Source organism: Phaseolus vulgaris, chromosome 6 (genome assembly GCF_051622355.1).
Source record: "Phaseolus vulgaris cultivar YP4 chromosome 6, ASM5162235v1, whole genome shotgun sequence".
Classification (NCBI taxonomy): Eukaryota; Viridiplantae; Streptophyta; class Magnoliopsida; order Fabales; family Fabaceae; genus Phaseolus; species Phaseolus vulgaris.
Genome location: NC_143503.1, coordinates 10,057,264 through 10,077,353, shown reverse-complemented (window position 1 = coordinate 10,077,353; position 20,090 = coordinate 10,057,264).

Here is a 20,090-nt window from a genome sequence, read left to right as displayed (position 1 = left end):
ATCATCCTATAAAAAAACAGATTCAATTTCAAATCAATAGATTCATTTTATAGCATATTATCAGTTTTCCAGATTTATGTGCAAAGATAAAGAAGAGGGAAAGACACGCACAATTTATATTAGTTCACTCAACAAGGGCTATATCCAGTCCCACCTTATACCAAGGTGGATTCCACTAAACCATAGTAATCTTTACAAATACTTCTTGATTCTTTACAAATCTTTACAAACACCTTTACAAAAGAATATAATAGGAATGAAAACACCTGAATTGCAGATGCAAGAGGTCAAGAACAAAACTATCTCTGCAGCACCACTGTGACAGAACCTGGTACCTCTAACCAAGACTCACCAACACAAGAACACTTGAGATTTTTGAGACAAACTTTCAAAAACCAAAAAGAATTTCAAACTTCTCAGTGAAAGCTCTTTAATTTGTATTCACACGTATGGTTTCTAACTTCTTTGGATATGAAATACACTTCTCCTTTTATAGCTTTCAAATCACAACAATTTTTCAAAAATCAGTTAAAAGTTGTTATAAAAAAAACAAATTGAAGTTTAAATGAACAAATTATTTTTTGAAAATACATTTGGTAGTTACATAACCACTTTCATATCAGTTTATAACAATAACAATGAGCTAAACTGATTTTGGTCCTAAAACATAATTTTGAAAAAGGCTTATCAAATTTGCACCAGTACAAAAAGAATCTAATGTTTTATAAAACAACAGATTTATTTATTTTTGCAGTAAACTAGTTTAGAAAAACTTTAAAACAGATTTTGAGAAAACTTTGTAAGAAACCCTTGTGCTTGAGCTCATAACCTTGGTTACGAGATATGAGTTAGATCATAGTGCAAAAGGCATGTATAAACAACCTTTAACCTAATAGGGACCATGAATTACAATACACCATTCTTCAAAAAGATTTTCTTCATCAAACATATTCTTTGTCCAAATTAAGAAGATTCTTCATCTATCTTCAACAATCTCCCCCTATTCGATGGAGACAAATCCCTATTACTTTGAAGGAAGACTCGTGGTCAATGCAATATCATCTGCACTTTGATTTCATATTTTTCACAATAATCTGCATCTTAACAAAAATAACAAAATAGACAAACTAAAATGCAATACCATACTTAATCAATACCATCCTGCATACAGTTCACCTTTCTGCATATTGTACCTACATGAGCTTTTCTTCTCCCCCATTTGTTTTCATTAAATAGGATTGGTTTACATAGTAAGAGAAAAACAAGCAAAAACCAAATAAAGTGTCTAAGCACATTACAGTCCAAGATAAAAAACAATGCGAAAAAATTAAAGATAGTCCAGAGATAAGATTAAAGCACATAGAGGAGAAATCACTTGTGCCTATAATAGAGCTCTGCAAGTTGTTCTTGAACACCTTCAATTTGATATCTAGGTGTTGAAACCTAGCTTGAGTCATTTCAAAGTAAGTCCTTTGGTCAGCAGAGAGAGTATCCATGTGATGAAGGGCTTCTCTTTCAAAACTGGAAAGTGGTTCACCACGATACTCAAGTGCCTGATATGCAACTAGAGCATTGAAGTTATTGGCAACAACATCCTCATGCATTGACGGGGCTGGTGAATTCACTGTGAGATGATGAATTATGCATCTCATAGCAAGATGCCTCCGCAACTTCCACAATTTCATCTTCCATGTGAGGAGCAACATCATCCTCATTTGCATTGCCTTGGTTGGATGCTCCATGTTCCATTCTAGGAGCAACATTTCTTTTAAACACTCATGTGTTTTCCTCCTTTTGAAAGCCCATCTTTATGAGAGTTGAATTGTCTATTTAACTCACTGCCTTGATAGTCTCATTTCTCTCATTTGTGGTGTCAACCTCAAAACAATCAATTAGTTTGGAGACAAAAAATAGCATATGGAAATCTATAATCAATGAGTCTTTTTTATTTTAGCATATGAGACAAGGTTTGTGCTATCCATAGTAAGATTAGTATAAAAGACTTTTACCAGATCTGGATATACATTTCCAGCCATCTCCAGGAAATGTTTCAGCCTCTGGTGCTTGAGGACAACTCCTGGTTCTGCTAAATTCTCACTTTTCAACAAGGAAAACTCTAACACCTTTGGCACATTGATTTGCTTTCTACTAATCTCGTGTATGAAGGTAGTCATGGGTTCAACATCTCCAACAAACCAGTTTTCTAGTATCCCTTGATTGTTGTTGTGTTGTTCTCGGGATCTTCTCTTTTTGTGTGAGAAGGATGTCATTTCTAAATATTTTCTTATTTGCACTCGCTGGAGAAGAAGAAACAACAGCTAGAGAATATGTTAGAAAAAAAACTGGTAGAATCAGAATGCAAAACTAATCGAAGACAAATAACAAAGACAACTTAGAGAAAAATGTAGTAAAGTGTAGGAATCAACAATTTTAGGCACATGCTTATATAGAAAGAATAGGTTCAGGAGTTTGAGTGTGGGTTTGGGGAAAATATCATGCAATAGATGTTTGTACAAATTTTATTCTTGAAGTACAGCAGGATTCTATTTTGGGTATAGCAATAATATGTTGGAAATGAATTTTTCAGTTTTGTTTTGATTCATGACCCAATCAATACAATTTATGACCCAATGAGTGCATCAATTCAGTTAGGATTTCCTAGACAAAGTAGTAAAAAAACTGTTGGTCAGTAACCACCATAAAAAGCAGTCAATGGTTAAAGGAAAAGAATGTGTTTCTCCTTTCTAGTCATACAGGTGATCCTGAATCAAAAAAACAACACATTAAAATGAGAAACAACAGATTAAAATATTACCGCTGAGAGCAATTTATGGTTATTATGCCTAATTCATTTAGTAGAAAATTGAACCTATATTTAGCAAGAGGTTTTGTGAAAAGATCAGCTAGTTGCATTTCAGTTCTAATGAATTTAATTTCACAATTCCCATTAGCAATATGTTCATGTAGAAAATGATGTCTTATCTAAATATGCTTACTTCTAGAATGCATAAGAGGATTTTTTGTCCAGTTAATGCAACTAGTGTTATCACATAAGATAGATATTCTACTTAGCATAATACAAAAATCACTTAGTTGTTGTTTTAACCATAAAGTTTGAGCACAAAAACTTCTAGCTGCAATATACTCCGCCTCTGTCGTAGAAAGAGCAACAAATGCTTGTTTTTTACAATGCCAAGGGATTAAGATTGACCCAAGCATATGGCAGGTTCCACTTGTGCTTTTCCTATCAATTTTACAACCTGCAAAATCTGAATCAGAAAATTCAGTTAGGATTAATGATACATTACTTGGACACCATAGACCAACTTCTTTGGTTCCTTGTAAGTATTTCAGAATTCTCTTGGCTACATTGAAATGTAATTCCTTGGGAGAAGATTGGAACTTGACACACGTACATACAAAAAACATAATATCAGGTATGCTAACTATTAGATATAATAATGAACCGGTTAAACCTCTGTATTTGGTTTGATCAACAGATTTTCCAGCAGGGTCCTGATCAAGGTGACAACTTGTAGAAATTGGTGTCCTGATCAAGGTGACATCTTGTAGACCAAGGAAGTAATTCAGCTCCCCATCATAGACATCTCAAATTCACTCTTCATAACCTCCACAAATGTTTCACATAAACCTTCATTTGTAGAACCGAAAATGATATCATCCACATATACTTGTACAAGTATAATGTCTTCACTCTTTTTCTTAATGAACAATGTCTTGTCAGATGTACCACGACTATAGTCGTGAGACAGCAGAAAATCACTCAATCTCTCATATCTTTTCCTAGGAGCTTGTTTAAGTCCATAGAGTGCCTTTTTGAGCTTGAATACATGTTCAGGAAATTTGTACTCCTCAAATCCTGGGGGCTGTGATACAAGGACTTCTTCATTTATATAACCATTTAGAATGAACTCTTTACATCCATTTAGAATAACTTGAATCCCCTTATGAATGAGAAGGCTAGGAGAAGTCTGACAACTTCAAGTCTTGCCACTGGTGCATATGTCTCATCATAATCGATTCCTTTTTCCTGGTTATAACCCTTGACAACCAGCCTTGCTTTGTTCCTTGTGATTACCCCATGCTCATCCATTTTGTTTCTGCACACCCACTTAGTCCCAATCATATTCATCTCAGATGTTCTTGGAACTAGAGACCATACTTCATTCCTTGTAAACCGATTGTGCTCTTCCTGCATAGCCAAAATCCATTTGTTGTCTTGTAGAGCTTCATTCAAATTCTTAGGCTCAACTTGTTAAACAAATGCCATTGTCTCACAAAAATTGTTCAGAGACTTTCTGGTTGAGACTCCTCTCTTAATGTTGCCAATCACATTCTCAAGTGTTAAGTCTCTATGAGTTTTCCACTCTTTAGGAAAATCTACAGTAACAACAAGTTCTTTGACGTCACATGAACTAGTTGCATCTAAATCAATCAATTTATTCTTTTAAAGTACATTTCTTAAATCATCTACTTCAAGTTCATCCACAACAAGTTTAGGCAGGTAGTTATCATATTCATCGAACACAACATGCATGGATTCCTCTACAGTTAGCAAACTTGTATTGTAAACTCGATAAGCATGACCATTAATAGTACAACCAATATGTATACCTCCATCAGAGTTAGGATCACATTTCTCCATATTATATTTCCCATTATTTAAGATAAAGTATTTACATCCAAACACTTTAAGATGGCTTATATAAGGCTTTTTACCTCTATAGAGTTCATAGGGAGTTTTCTTAAGAATTGGTCTAATTAATGTTCTGTTTAGCACATAGGAAGCAATGTATACTGCATCTGCCCAGAAATACTTAGGTAAATTAGATTCATTTAACATGGTTCTAGCTAGCTCCTCAAGTGATCTATTTTTCCTTTCAACCACACTGTTTTGTTGGGGAGTCCTAGAGGCTGAATAACTATGTATGATCCCATGTTTTTCACAAAATATGTCAAACATAGCATTTTGAAATTTCCCCCCATGATCAATACAAATAGATTTTATGTTGTAACCATTTTCATTATGCAATATTTTAGCCAATTTCTTGAAAGCCTTATAAACATCATTTTTAGAAACAAGAAAGAGATTCCAAGTATATCTTAAAAAATCATCCACAATTACCAAAGCATAATAATTTTCAGATAAGCTAGCATTTCTAGAGAGCCCAAACAGATCCATATGTAAAACATCGAAAGGTTTACTTGTAGAAATCATGTCCTTTGATTTAAAAGAGATCCTTGTTTGTTTACCCTTCACACATGCATCACACAATCTGTTATCTTGGAATTTAATGTTTGCTAAACCAAAAACAAGTTCTTTGAATTTCAATTTATTTAAATGATTTGTATCGATGTGGGCTAACCTCCTATGCCATAGCCATGAGTCATCATCCTTTGATAAAAGGCATTAATTTTCAGATCAGTTATACATGATATCTAGGAGATAGATATTATTTACCCTTTTACCTATGAACAACACCTTACCAGAAGCCTCATTTTAGATTGTGCACTTGTTGGTTCAAAGTTAATATGGTAGCCCTTGTCACACAATTGGTTGATGCTTTGAAGGCTATGTTTCAATCCTTCCACATATAGTACATTCTCTATTAAGGTTGATCCTTTAGTTCTAACATTTCCTCTTCCAAGGATTCTTCCATGGTTGTTGTCCCCATAGGTCACATGACCTTCAACTTTAAGCTTCAAATCTGTGAATTGTGTAAGATCACCAGTCATATGTTTTGAGCAGTCACTTCTTAAATAGCACTAGTTTGGTTTTTTGCTACTTTTCTGCAAAGCAAACATCAAATATATGGTACTCTTTAGCATTGGGTCCTGTCAGATTATCACCTTTCTGTAGGAAGCCATGTAACTAGCCCTTTTGGAACAAGGTAATTCTTAAACTTGCATGTTCGTGATGTGTGACCAAATTTCATACCGTAGAAACATGAAGGAACAACCTTTGATTTTAAATTGCTGAAAGAAGAAAAACTTGTTCTTGCTCGAACCAAAAAAATTGACAGCTTTCTCACATTATTCTTTCTTCTTGGATTGTATCCTATCCCGTTTTTATTAAAAACAACATTTTGTGATCCTAAGAGAGTCTCAAGGTTCTTTCTCCCTTAGTGAAATCAGACAAGGTTTTTAACGAATATTCAATCTTCTTTTCCATATTTTTACAATTTTCACAGGTTTTTATAAATGCATGCAGGCATGGGAATTCAAGACTAACTAGCTCAGTTTTAGCTTTATGTTATTCTTTTTCAAGTGTCTTAACCTTAGGTTCAAGAATGTTATTCACATTTTTCAATTTATTTCATATAACCACTATTTTGTTTGCTTCATCATGAATTTCTTTGAAAGCAATTAATAACTAATCATAGCTTTCTGAATCAGTGGAGTAATCAGTAACCGAATCAAAGCTTGAACCTTCATTGTTCACCATGAAGCACAAATTTACTTCTTCACTCTCAGTTGAGGAACCACTTGATCATGATACTTCATTTTACTCCCAAAAGATATATTGATAATACAATTAATATTATTATTATTATTATGTACTATTAATAACACTATTAATAGAATTATTACTACTAATAGTACTATTATTAATATTATGAGTAGTAATATTAGTACTAATGCTAATAGTACTATTAATAGATAACTATTAGTACTAATAATACTACTAATATAGTTCTATTAGCAATAATATTAGTATTAATAATAAATATTACTCCTAGTTCTATTAGGAGTAATATTCGGATTAATATTAAATAATACTAATAGTAAATAATAATATTATTAGTATTACTATTAGTAACATTAAATAATACTAATAATAAATAATACTATTAGTATATTACTAGTAATTACTAACAATATTACTATTATTAGTACTATGAACAATACTATTAATAGTAACTAATAATACTAATATTAGTATGACTACTAATACTACTATGTATTATTAATAGTATTATTATTACTATGTACTATTAGTAATAATATTAAATAGTAGTACTAATAGGTGTAGTATTTAGTACAATTTATTGTTAGTGTTATTAGTACTATTTACTATTGGTCCTACTAATAGTACTATTAGTAATTAGTAATAGTATAGTAGGATTACTATATTAATAGTATTACTAATAAATAAACCATAAATAGTATTATCAATAGTACGAATATTAGTACTTTTTACTATAACTACCACATTTACTATTAGTAATAACAGTACTTTTATTTTATTAGCACCATTGTTACTACTATTATAAGTACTATTATTATTAGTAATATTAATTGTAACGACTGGTTCTCGATCTCGGACATTGACCAAAGTTATGGTGGTGCCCCGAAGGTTGGTTTCGCTAGGAGGTCCGCAAGACATAGAGGAGTCTCGTTAGCTTCGCGGATAAGGGGAGCTGAGGAGGGGGTGGCACAGAGGCAGGGCGTGGAGTCCTTGGGCCTCAGCAACTTGACAGTAAAACATGTACCTAAAAAGGCGGTTTTCAAGCCACATCTCAATTACTAGTAGGGAGAGGCCCATATCACGAGGGATTCGTGCATAGGGTGTAGGGAATGCGGTAGTACGCACCACCATCAAAGAGCCACTGGGAAAGAGACTACTCGTAAGGGTCACGTCCCAGGGGTGATCTGCATGCATGGCACGTGAATGGGGCAGGGAACGCCCAAGATGGATGACCCTAGAGATTGGGCGCATGAGTCGATGCCCAAGTGGTCATCCTGCACCAGATACGCTTCGGCAGGGCAGCCTTACGCACTAAGATGGCCTTAAGACTGGGTGATAGTGTCACTATGGCGCGCCTACAGTATGCTTAAGTCACTGTTAGCCAGAGGGGCAGAGACCCTAAAAGGTATATAGGGGGTAACAACAAACATAACCAGGTACGCTTTTGTTAGTATGCATTACGTATTTCTAAGAGAAGCAACACAGAGAGAGAGAGAACACACACAGTGCTCTCAGAGTTATAGTTTGGTGTTTCATTGCCTAAGAGTTTGACTTGAGCGTTAGAGTGAAAATTGCCGCGAGGGCGCCCTTTGTCTCTTTGTATTAGGTGATTCCATCGGAGGAAAGGGAAGTAGGAGCGGAGGGTTCTTGAACGCAAAGTGATCAGAGACGCACAAAGACATTTAGGTCAACTGGCGAGAACATTTGGCGCCCACCGTGGGGCCCATTCTAAAACATTTGTCCCAACCGCAAGAAAGTGAAAATAATTGTCAAGATTCATCAAGATTCGTCAAGATTCACCAAGAGTCGACAAAGACTCTTCAAGATTCATCAAGAAACGTTCAAGAATGAGGAATACAAGGAAAAGTTTTACTGCACCAGTTGGAGGTGAAGGTTTGACCCTGCAACAAGTTATGGAGATGATGCAGGGCCTCCAATAAGCGATGACAGCGTCAAGGGCTGACCAGGAGCGTATCCAAATGGATCTGGCTGCATCGTAAGCAAGAAATGAGGAGTTGCACCGCACTAATGAGGAGCTGCGGTGCGGGCTGTGGAACCAGGCAAGGAATCGTGTAGCAGAGGAGCAAGAATGCGCTACACCTCCCAGGGAGTTCCCCATGCCTTTTTCGTAGACGATTATGGATGCGGTGATATCAGCCACGTTCGCAGGGCCGAAAGCCATGTTCACTGGGATGGAGGATCCAGAGGCTCATCTCACCGCTTTTCATACGCAGATGATGTTGGTCGGTGGTTCAGACGCTGTAAGGTGCAAGTTGTTCATGAGCACGTTGGTAGGGACGGTGATGGACTGGTTCATCAGCCTTCCAAATGCCCACGTGACCTCGTTCGCACAACTGTCGCAGTTGTTCAGGGAGCAGTATATTGCGAATCGCGCTCCCCCACCCAATTCTTACGATCTCTTTGACGTGAGGCAGTAGCAGGGTGAGACGATGAAGGAGTTTATCAATCGTTTTGGGGCGCAGGTGGTGAAGGACAACACCAGGGACGAGACGATGATGGTTCATGCGTTTAGGAAGGGGATTTGTCCCGGACCTTTCAGTGAATCAGTCACAAGAGCCGCCCCAAAACCTTCGCTGAGATTCGGTGTCGTGCGGTGGCTCACATTGCGGAAGAAGGGGAGGTGAACGAAAAGTGCGCGTGTGTTGTCCCCATGTGCCCACAAGTGCCGGCGCGTGCGCAGCCCATGAGGGTGCATGAGGCCACGACGGGGAAGAAGAGCCCGGGGAGGAAGCAACCCTATGAGCCTAGGAAGCCTCAAGCCAGAGGGTGCGCGAAAGAGAATAAACCTATAAGGCATAACTTCATGGTTGAGTTAAAGGATCTGATAGTTGTTCCTAACATAGTAGAGAGGTTGAAGATGCCGAAGAAGACTGATAAGATGTTGGGACCTCACAAGGAGGCTTGGTGCGAGTTTCACCAGGCGTTTGGTCATCCCATATGCAATTGCTTGGCGTTGGGGCATCGGTTGGACGAATTGGTGAAGAGTGGGTTCCTAAATGATTATCTGGCGGAGCCACAGGGGACTGTGACCCCAACGACGTCAGGAGAGGATCAGGGGCATGTGATGCCCGTTCATGGGGAGATCCATACCATCTCCGGAGGATTCTTAGGTGGAGGGTGCACTGCCTTTTAGCGCAAGAGGTATGCACGTTCGGTGATGTCGATAGAGGCGCAAGTGGTGGATGAAGTGCTCGACGTCGACCTTGCTTTCACGAAGGCTGATCTTCGCGACGTTATTCCCCATGACAACGACCCTGTGGTAGTTTCTATAGTAACCGCAGGGAGGAAGGTGCACATAGTGTTAGTGAACCAGGGCAGCTCGGCGGATGTAATGTTCTGGTCCACCTTTAATAAGTTGCAACTGTCTCTCTACCAGCTCAGATCTTACACGAGGTCCTTGTATGGTTTTGCGGGGGACCAGGTGGAGGTGCGGGGGCACTTGGAGCTGAGGACCACCTTCACGGATGGCTTTGCATCCCGCACGAAGAATATAAGGTACTTGGTTGTTAATGCCCCCTCGGCTTATAATATCTTGTTGGGAAGACTAGCTCTGAATAGATTGAGGGCGGTAGCATCGACATGCCACATGAAGATGAAGTTTCCAAACTTGAGCGGGAAGGTGATAGTAATCAAGTCAGACCAGCAAGAGGCTAAGAGGTGCTACGAGAACAGCCTCAAAACCAAGAGGGGGTGTTCATGGTTGTGGAGCACCCACCTATCGAAGACGACCGTGCAGGAGTTTCCCGTGTGGAAAGCGCTCGGGAGAGGTGACCCGAGCCAGTTAGGAATATTGTGGAAAGGCAGATTGAGGGCATAACGTTTAAACTTAGTAAATCGTTGGACCAAGCAGAGCAAGACCGATTCGCTGGGGTGATAGCGCGACACCTAAACACTTTCGCATGGTCCGCCTCGGACATGCCAAGCATAGACCCAGATTTCTTGTGCCACCGCCTCACCATGGACCCCAAGGTCAGACCTATTCGCCAGAGAAGGAGGAAGTTCAATGAAGAAAGACTACGGGTCGTCTAGGAAGAAATGAAGAAGTTGCTGAAAGTAGGCCACATAAGGGAGATTCAATACCTTGAGTGGTTGGCGAATGTGGTATTGGTGAAGAAGGCTAATAGGAAGTGGAGGATGTGTGTGGACTTCACTGACCTCAACAAGGCATGCCCAAAAGACTCGTACCCCCTACCAAGCATTGGCGCCTTTGTGGACAGCGCCTCGGGTTGTAGGATGCTAAGTTTCCTAGACGCGTTCTCAAGGTACAACCAAATTAAGATGCACCCCAGAGACGAGTGCAAGATGGCGGTTATGACCGAGACATCCTGTTACTGTTACATAGTGATGTCGTTCGATCTGAAGAATGCAGGCGCCATCTATCAAAGGCTGATGGACAGGGTCCTTGCTCCCATGTTGAGGAGGAATGTGCAGGCCTACGTAGATGATATGGTGGTGACTTCACAGGAGAGGGGCCAGCATGTGTTTGATCTGGAAGAGTTATTTGCTACAATAGCTAAGTACCGTTTGAAGTTAAACCCCGAAAAGTGCGTGTTCGGGGTCGAGGCGGGTAAGTTCTTGGGTTTCCTACTCACCGAGCATGGGATAGAGGCGAACCCAGCGAAGTTTGCGAGAATCCTTGCCATGAGGAGCCTGACCTCAGTAAAAGAAATGCAACAACTGACAGGGCGGATGGCCGCCCTGTCCAGATTCGTATCCGCTGGAGGGGACAAAGGCCACCCCTACTTCTAGTGTTTAAGGAGGAATAGCGGTTCGTGTGAATCGCGGAGTGTGAGGAGACATTACTCAAGCTAAAGGAGTATCTGGTCGCTCCTCCCGTGCTATGCAAACCACAGCTGGGCGTGCCGCTCCGGTTGTACTTTGTCGTGACGAAGCGGGCGATCAGCTCAGTCCTCGTTCAGGAGTAGGACCAGGTACAAAATCCAATATACTTTGTGAGCAAAGTATTGCAGGGGCCAGAGGTAAGATAACAAGCCCTGGAGAAGGCGGCCTTGGCCGTGGTATTCTCGGCTAGGAGGCTTCTTCATTACATCCAGAGTTTCACAGTGGTAGTGATGACGGACTTAGCTATCCGGAAGATGCTGCAGAAGCCGAATGTAGCAGGAAGAATGGTGCGTTGGGCAGTGGAGCTTTCAGAGTTCGATTTCAATATGAGCCCCGAGGCCCCATCAAAGGTTAGGTATATGCATACTTTATGGTAGAGCTCTCCTCAGGAGGTACACAGCAAGAAGAGGAAGCCAACTTCCAATGGGTGCTCTCCGTGGATGGGTCCTCCAATCAATAGGGGAGTGGAGCTGGCGTGATCTTGGAAGGGCCAAACGGGCTGTTGATTGAGCAGGCCCTAAGGTTTGCTTTCAAAGCCAACAACAACCAGGCGGAGTATGAATTCCTCATAGCCGAAATGCTCTTAGCCAAGGAGATGGGAGCACGAAGTTTGCTTGCAAAGAGCGATTCCTAGTTGGTCACAGGTGACCGGGGAGTACCAAGCCAAGGATCCACAGATGGCCGCGTACCTGGGGTACGTCCAAGTCTTGAAGAGTGCATTCGCGATGTTTGAGCTGGTGCACGTCCCAAGGGAGAAAAATGCCTAAGCTGACCTGCTAGCCAAGCTGGCCAGTTCGGGTAAGGGGGGAAGGCAGAGGACGGTGATACAAGAAACCCTCAAAACACCACGGACGTTTGTCGCTGATAATATGGTAGGCGTTCATCAGGTCAGTACGTTTAGGGGAAGGGCGAGGAGTCATCGGTCGTTGATTCAGGAGACGCTGAGGACGCCCAGTGTAAGCGCTTACCCGGTTTCGCTGGGGGATCCCATGTAGGTATGCACGATTAAGGAGGGGGACACATGGATGACACCCTACAGGCGCTACCTGGCCGATGGGATACTCCCATTGGAGCCCGAAGAGGGCAAAAAGATAAAGAGAAACTCTGCGAAGTACGCCCTTGTGGATGGGGAGCTGTTCAGGCATGGGTTCACTCACCCAATCTTGGTGTGTGTGAGCGGAGACCCGTGTACACAAATAATGGCTAAGCTCCACGAGGGAATTTGTTGTACCCATGTTGGTGGTAGGTCCTTGGCATCAAAAGTTGTCCGTGCTGGGTACTACTGGCCAACAGTAAGAGAAGATTGCACGAGGTACGCCCAGCGGTGCAAGCAGTGTCAACAACACGCCGACTGGCACAAGGCGCCGCTAGAAGAGCTGAGATCGATTTACAACCCATGGCCTTTTCACACATGGGGAATCGACATTTTGGGGCCCTTTCCGTTGGCGATAAGACATATGAAGTATCTTGTAGTGGCCATCGAATACTTCACAAAGTGGATTGAGGCTGAGCCAGTAGCGCAAATCACAGCTCACAAGGTACAACACTTCGTGTGGAAGAATATAGTATGTCGCTTTGGCGTGCCGAGGTGTCTAGTTTCTAACAATGGTACACAGTTTGCAAGCCAAGAACTGGGCAAGCGCGACACAGAGGTCGGGATAAAGTAGGTTTTCGCATTGGTTGAGCACCCCCAGATAAATGGGCAGGTTGAGTCCGCCAACAGAGTCCTACTCAAGGATCTGAAGAGAAGACTTGAGAAAGCTAAGGGGACCTAGACAGAAGAGGTTCCCAGAATAGTGTGGGCTTACCACACCACGCCAAAGTCCACCACTAGAGAGATACCCTTCAGCTTGATGTACGGGTCAGACGCAATGATTCCGGTAGAGATTCAGGAGAGCTCGCCACATTTTCAAAGTTTCGTGGCTGAGGAGTCTAACGAAGAAAGAAAGGTGAACCTGGATCTGCTGTACGAGGTAAGAGAGGAGGCAAGGATCAAAGATGAAGCAGTGAAGAGAAGGGTGGAGCATAAACACAATTCCAAGATAAAGCCCCGACAGTTCCAAGTCGTTGACCTAGTAATGCGGAATGCTCACCCGTACCAGTTGGAGAACAAGTTGTCCCCCAAGTGGAGTAGCCCCTTTAGGGTGACGAAAGTCCTGGGAAACGGGGCGTACATGCTTGAGACCTTGAAGGGAGGCGCCATTCCTCGTACTTGGAATGCAGCCAATCTCAAGTTTTATTTCAGTTAAAAACTCTAGCATTGTACACAGTTTAAGGGGACACTCCTTTTCCCTTCTTAAAGGTTTTTTAACGAGGTCACCCAATAAAAACTACATTTCAAGTACACGTATTCTCGAGTTTTCTGTACAATGTAGGGGTGAACCCGTTGCTTTGGTGTTTAGACACCTCGAGAGGGAGTGGCAACTTCCTTTAGGACACCTCCCTATCGAGCGTGGGCGCCAAGCGCGGACAACACGGTTCAGTCAAAAACAAACTCGTTGCCTTGATGTTTAGACACCTCGAGAGGGAGTGGCAGGGCCGTATGGTATGCCTCTCCTCAAGCGTGGGCACCAAGTGCGAGTAGCGAGGTTCAACCGGTGATGAACTGGTCGCCTTGGTGTTTAGACACCTCGAGAGGGAGCGGCAGCTTCCTTTGGGACGCCTCCTCCTCGAGCGTGGGCACCAAGTGCACCGGTCGTCTTGGTGTTTAGACACCTCGAGTTGGAGTGGCAGCTTCCTTCGGGACGCCTCCTCCTCGAGTGTGGGCACCAAGTGCACCGACCATCTAGGTGTTTAGACACTTCGAGAGGGAGTGGCAGCTTCCTTCAGGACGCCTCCTTTTCGAGTGTGGGAACCAAGTACAAACAGCAGGGTTCGGCCAGTTAAGTCCTCTTTTGCCTCTGAGCAAAGGTGAGGCTAGTAACGCGCCTTGACGCTAGACACCTTGAGACTGCAAAGAATAAGTATCAGCAAAAGAGTTTTCCTTGTCTAAACAAGAAGTTGAGGCAAGGATAGTGGAAGTTTCACGCATGCTCACTTCCATCACAGGTCGTTAAACAGTTAAGGCAGAGGGCGAGAAAGCGTACTACCTAAAGTTCAAAATTTTGGAGATTGTCAAAGACATCGTATGGTGTTAGCATCAGAACGCTGTTAGTAAAGGCGGCAAGTTAAAGACACAGTCCTCGACAAACAAAGATGAATAAAGCAAGTAAAATAAGGTGCGAGTTGTATTAAAATTATAAATGTTTCGAAGGGTACAGTTTTAAAGCTTAAGATCTAAGCAATTTCCTTTTGAGGACGCTTTGGCACAATCTGTCCATCAACGATGTGGTTCGACGTCGCGAAGGGGGAAATGTCCATCTCAGGATGCTTAACGACAACCTGAGCGAGAGTATCTTCAAACCTTGCGGCGTAGGCGTCTTCCACCACCTGAGCACGTAGTGGCACAACTTTACCAGTAGGGTGGTATACTCTTGGCCTTTGTCATGGAGCTTCTTGTTAGCTTCTAGCTCAGCCTGTTGAAGGGCACTCAACTCCTGGGTTAGTGCGGTCTTACGGATGAAGAAAGTCTGAGCCTGATTTGCAAGTTGCATCTTCACCAGGGCCAGTTCTTCTGCCAAGGCCATTTGCTCTTTAGCCTTCAACTCTGCCTCACGGGAGGAGGCGTTGGCCTGGGCAAAGAATTCACCAAGGCTGAGAGCCAAGTTCTCCTGCACTGCCTCGTTGGTGGAGCTTCCCATGGCCCCTTTCTAGTAACCTTTCAGGATTTGTTGAAGGACCAGGGGAAGCACAAAGGCAGGAGCAGGGGCCGATTTGGGCATGCTCTCGCCGCCACCCTCGAGCGCAAGGAGGCCTTGGGGGTAAGAGGCGCTAGGTGGCTTATCCCTGAACGAGGCAGGGCGCCTAGCTGAAGAAGAATTGGAGGCGGCTGCTGTCGCGGCCTTGCGTCTCTTGAAGACAGGGGCTTCCATCGTGTCCTCCTCATCGTCATAAGAAATGTGTACCACCCCCTTGCCTTTCTCAATGGGGGCTGGAGGTGGGGAAGCCTTGACAGTTGCCAAGGGAATTGCGGTAATGGGGGATGAGGAAGCAGGAACGGGAGTGGTTTGGATGGAAGGTGGAACAGGAGTGGTTTGGGTGGCAGGTTGGGCAGTGGGTGTTGAGGCGCCCGCACCAGCATTGGCGTCGTCCTGAAGGGATAAAACCTCAGCTAATCTTGCTCGTTTCTCTGCGTTTAACACCATCCCTGCACCAAAAGAAGGAGATTTAAGGACTTAGTAAACAGGGAAGAATAAAAAAATCAGCACAAGTATAAACTAGCAGATAAAAGACAGAGTAGTGCATGAGGAGGATCAGGAAAGGGTTCCTATACCAATATAACCAGCAAGCCCAGTCGGGCTGTATTCGTTCTTGATGAGCTCTGCGGTGTTGAAGATCACCCCTAGGCTGGCCAACACTTGGCATACCCCGCGATCAGTGGAAGAAAGCTCATCCAAGGTTTTGGCTTTCTTAAGTTTTAACTTCCCCACCCAGTACAATTGGAATCCGTCGAGGGCGGTGCGATCGTGCTGGGAGCAGCACACCCTGAAGAATTTCCCTTTAAACCCTTTGTAAGACTGTTGGAACAGGGTAAGGATGAATCTTCCTGTCACCCCGCTAAAGCTAACCCAGAGGTTTTTCCCAGGGCGTGGCCAAAGTAGTTACAAAGAAATGGAGAAAAACATCTACGGAGGGGGCGTGGCCAACGTAGTTACAAAGAATGGAGAAGGCCCTGATGAAGGCCCAGCTGTTGGGATGCAGCTGGGCAGGGGCGACGTTTATCTCAGTTAATAACTCCCTTTCGAATTTGTTGAAGGGGAGGCACTGCCTAATGTGCTTGAAGACAGTCTGATAGAAGAAGAAGAATGGTTCACCGTCATTAGCGCGGTTGTCCATGCACACGGGTTCACCCTCTACACAGAGGTGAACCGAGATATAAGCATCACACTCTCTCCCAAACGCCCTACCCTTGGAGTTAGGCTCGCTGTCCAGGTGTGCCCTCCAGTCAATGAGAGAGGTGAGGGAGGAGGTTTCAACAAGGAGCTCATCGGAGGCCCAAGGGTATAAGGGCTTGTAGTTGACACTAGGAGGAGGAGGGTTGGCGGTGACTTTCGTTCGTGCCATGATAAAAGAAGCTAGGAAAACAAGGAAAAGAAGAAAGCAAAGGTTCAACAAGGGGGGGCTATGGTGTGAAACTCAAGAAACCCAGAAAACCCTACCCTCGTAGGAAAACTCAGAAAACAGAGGAACGAAGACGATGCAAAAGAAAACTAAAAATGTGGAAGTTTAAACAGTCCCAGGCAGTTACCAATGCATACATCAGAAGTAAAGAGCAATCAATGGAGAAAAATCATACCTTTGATTATTGATGAGCGAAAGTTCTGATTTTTGCGAAGAAAGGAAACCAGAGAGCTTGAAGGTGAAGATGAAGAGTGCGAGAGAAGTTTCAAGTGATGAAACAGTGCATGAAGCGCGCATTTTTGAAAGACTTAACGTAAACTTGAGAAGCGCAAGCGACATTAAGTCCCAGCCACCTGATTAAGACACGTGTGCATTGATTAAAGCATGAACAGGAAAAACGTCACTTATGTGCACTGTGCACGTCCTATCACTTGAAGCCATGTAGGTTGGCAGGGCGAGGCAATAGTCTCTTTGCTGAACAAGCTGACAGCTCGAGACTGGGGGGCTTGTGTACCAACCGGTCCTCGGCCTTGGCGTTGAACAAAGTCATGGTGGGGCCCCAAAGGTTGGGCCCGCTGAGAGGTCCGCAGGACATAGCAGAGTCTCGTTAGCCCCACGGATAAGGGAAGTCGAGGAGGGGGCGACATCGAGGCAAGGCATGGAGTCCTCGGGCCTCGGCAACCCAATAGTAAAAGATGTACCAAAAAAGGTGGTTTTCAAGCCACATCCCAGTTACCAATAGGGAGAGGCCCAAATCATGAGGGATCCGTGCATGGGGTGTAGGGAATGCGGTAGTATGTACCACCATCAAAGAGCCACTGGGAAAGAGATGACTCGTAAGGGTCACGTCCCAGGGGTGATCTACATGCATGGCACGTGAATGGGGCAGGGAACGCCCATGATGGATGACCCCAGAGATTGGGCGCATGAGTCGGCGCCCAAGTGGTCATCCTGCATCAGATGCGCTTCGGCAGGGCAGCCTTACGCACTTAGATGGCCCTAAGAATGGGTGATAGTGTCGCTAAGGCCCGCCTACAGTATGCTTAAGTCACAGTTAGCCAAAGAGGCAGAGACACTGAAAGGTATATAAGGGGTAACAACAAACATAACCAGGTACACTTTTGTTAGTACGCATTACGCATTTCTAAGAGAAGCAACACAGAGAGAGAGAACACACACAGTGCTCTCAGAGTTAGAGTTTGGTCTTTCATTGCCCAAGAGTTTAACTTGAGCGTCGAAGTGCAAACGGCCGCGAGGGTGCCCTTTGTCTCTTTGTTTTCAGGTGATTCCATCGAAAGAAAGGGACGTAGGAGCGGAGGATTCTTGAACGCGAAGTGATAAGAGACGCACAAAGACATTTAGGTCAACTGGCGGGAACATTAATATTATTAAATATTATTATAATAATTTTATTAGTATTACTAAATAATATAATTATCATTAGTAATAATACTAATATTATAATAGTATTATTAGTATTTATAAATATTAGACTATTAGTATTAGTAGTATTATTAGTTGTATTATTTGTATTATATTACTACTATTAGTAACACTATTAATAATATTTGTACAGTTAATACTAATAATTATTATAAAAAAATTAATATTATTGTTAATGTTTTTATGAATAAAAATATTACATTTATTAATATCATTAATATTATTATTTTTAGTATTATTAGTACTATATATATTATTAATATAATTAATATAATTATTTTTAATATTATTAATATTTTTAATACTATAATTGTTGCCTGCACTACTAGTTGACTTTAGGTTGAACGCAGCCTCCTAGGTCTATCTCCTATAGAACTAGAATCATGTCTCTTGGTTGCGCTTAAAATAAGCCTCCGTTGGGACAGAGGACGCCCTACCTATTGATTACACTCCGACGATCAAGTCAGTTATAGGGCTCACCGAAAAGCAACAATTGAGTAAGATGTGTGAAAAACAACGTACCTTTTCCAGGAGACCTATTCTCCTTTTTATCACTGCTCATGCAACATGCAACCACTCCCTTTGGAGTTGAGCGAATCTTAACTGAAAATAGTTAAACTTTTATTGGCAACAGAAAACCACATGTCGTGGGCACCAATGATATTCAGGTGCTATCCGCAGGTCCACATTCTGTTACCCAAACATCTCCCTATATTACTAGGGTTAACAACAACTAGCCACGTGTAACAGATATGCAATAGAAACATGCAACAAATTTATAATAGAGAAAATATTGTAAAAAATAACAAGATTATATCCACCACACAAATATATCTTTTAACAGGTGCAACAATGAAATTACTTTGTGTACCCATCCTGCGCTCTGGGCCTAACCTGACCAAAGTGATTGGCCCAGGTTTACATAGGCCCAAACACCGAGCAGGTCTCTCATGGCGTAAAAGAACTGAGCAGGCCTCATGGTACAAAAGACGTTTTACTGTTCATGGTCCCCACCTGTACACGTGTCCCAATGCTAATGGTAACTAAACTCAACCGTTTCGAATTCCTTCTTCAGAAATTCTAAAACCCCTAAAATCCTTCGTCTTTCATCATTCGTTATTCAGAGCTTTCTCTCTTACTCCCTTGCATCATTCAGAAATCTTCTACTGACTTCTTCGAGCTTCCCTTCATCAATCACGAAAGGTACTCCTTGTTTCCCTCCCGATTATTCATCATTTGCCTGCTCTGCTTGGGATTACTCTATTTTCATTATATCTGGTTTATGCGCAACAACATGTGTTAGCGTGTTATTGTATGATCCCCGAAATGTGTACCTAGGCTTTATTTTCCTGTTCTTTTGTTTGAATTCATACTTGTTTTGCATTGTGCTGGGTCTGAATTGTTTTGCTTTCTACGTGTGACTGTGCTTAGCTGCGAGCCCTTATGGATTATAAAACCTTGTATCCATGGGCTCCCTCGAACCTTATTTCTGAAACCTCCTCCTATACCTCTCATGAAAAAATAGTGGCCCTTAGGAAGAAAAAATGCCACTTTGGTAGGAAGGATAATTGGATTTTCCTAGACCCTTGCTCACCCGACGAACCCGTATGTTGTGATGAAGCCATATCCCCAAGTAACCCTTTTTGCTACGTTTACGCCACCGTTTTTCAAAGAGTCCACCTCCATCTTCCCCTGTCAGTTTTTGAAAAAGAACTCTTGACCGAGCTGAACGTAGCCCCACCCCAGTTGCATCCTAACAGCTGAGCATTTGTTTGTGTCTTTAACATTCTTTGCGTTCAGCTTGACGTCCTACCTTCTCTTGATGTGTTTCTTTACCTCTTCGAGGTGAAGAAACTACAACGTCAACTTTGGGTCTCTGTAAACAGCATCCCTAGAAGGGGGATCTTTACCCTCTTCCAATCCTCTTACAAGAATTTCAAAGGCCACCTTCAAAAAATCCAAGCTAACAAAAAACACCCCGACCTCTTGGATGGGTTTCCTTTATACTAGACCGAGAAACCTAACTTGAAGCTTACCCGGTGCTTAGACAAGCTAGCCCCTGCCGATCAGGAAG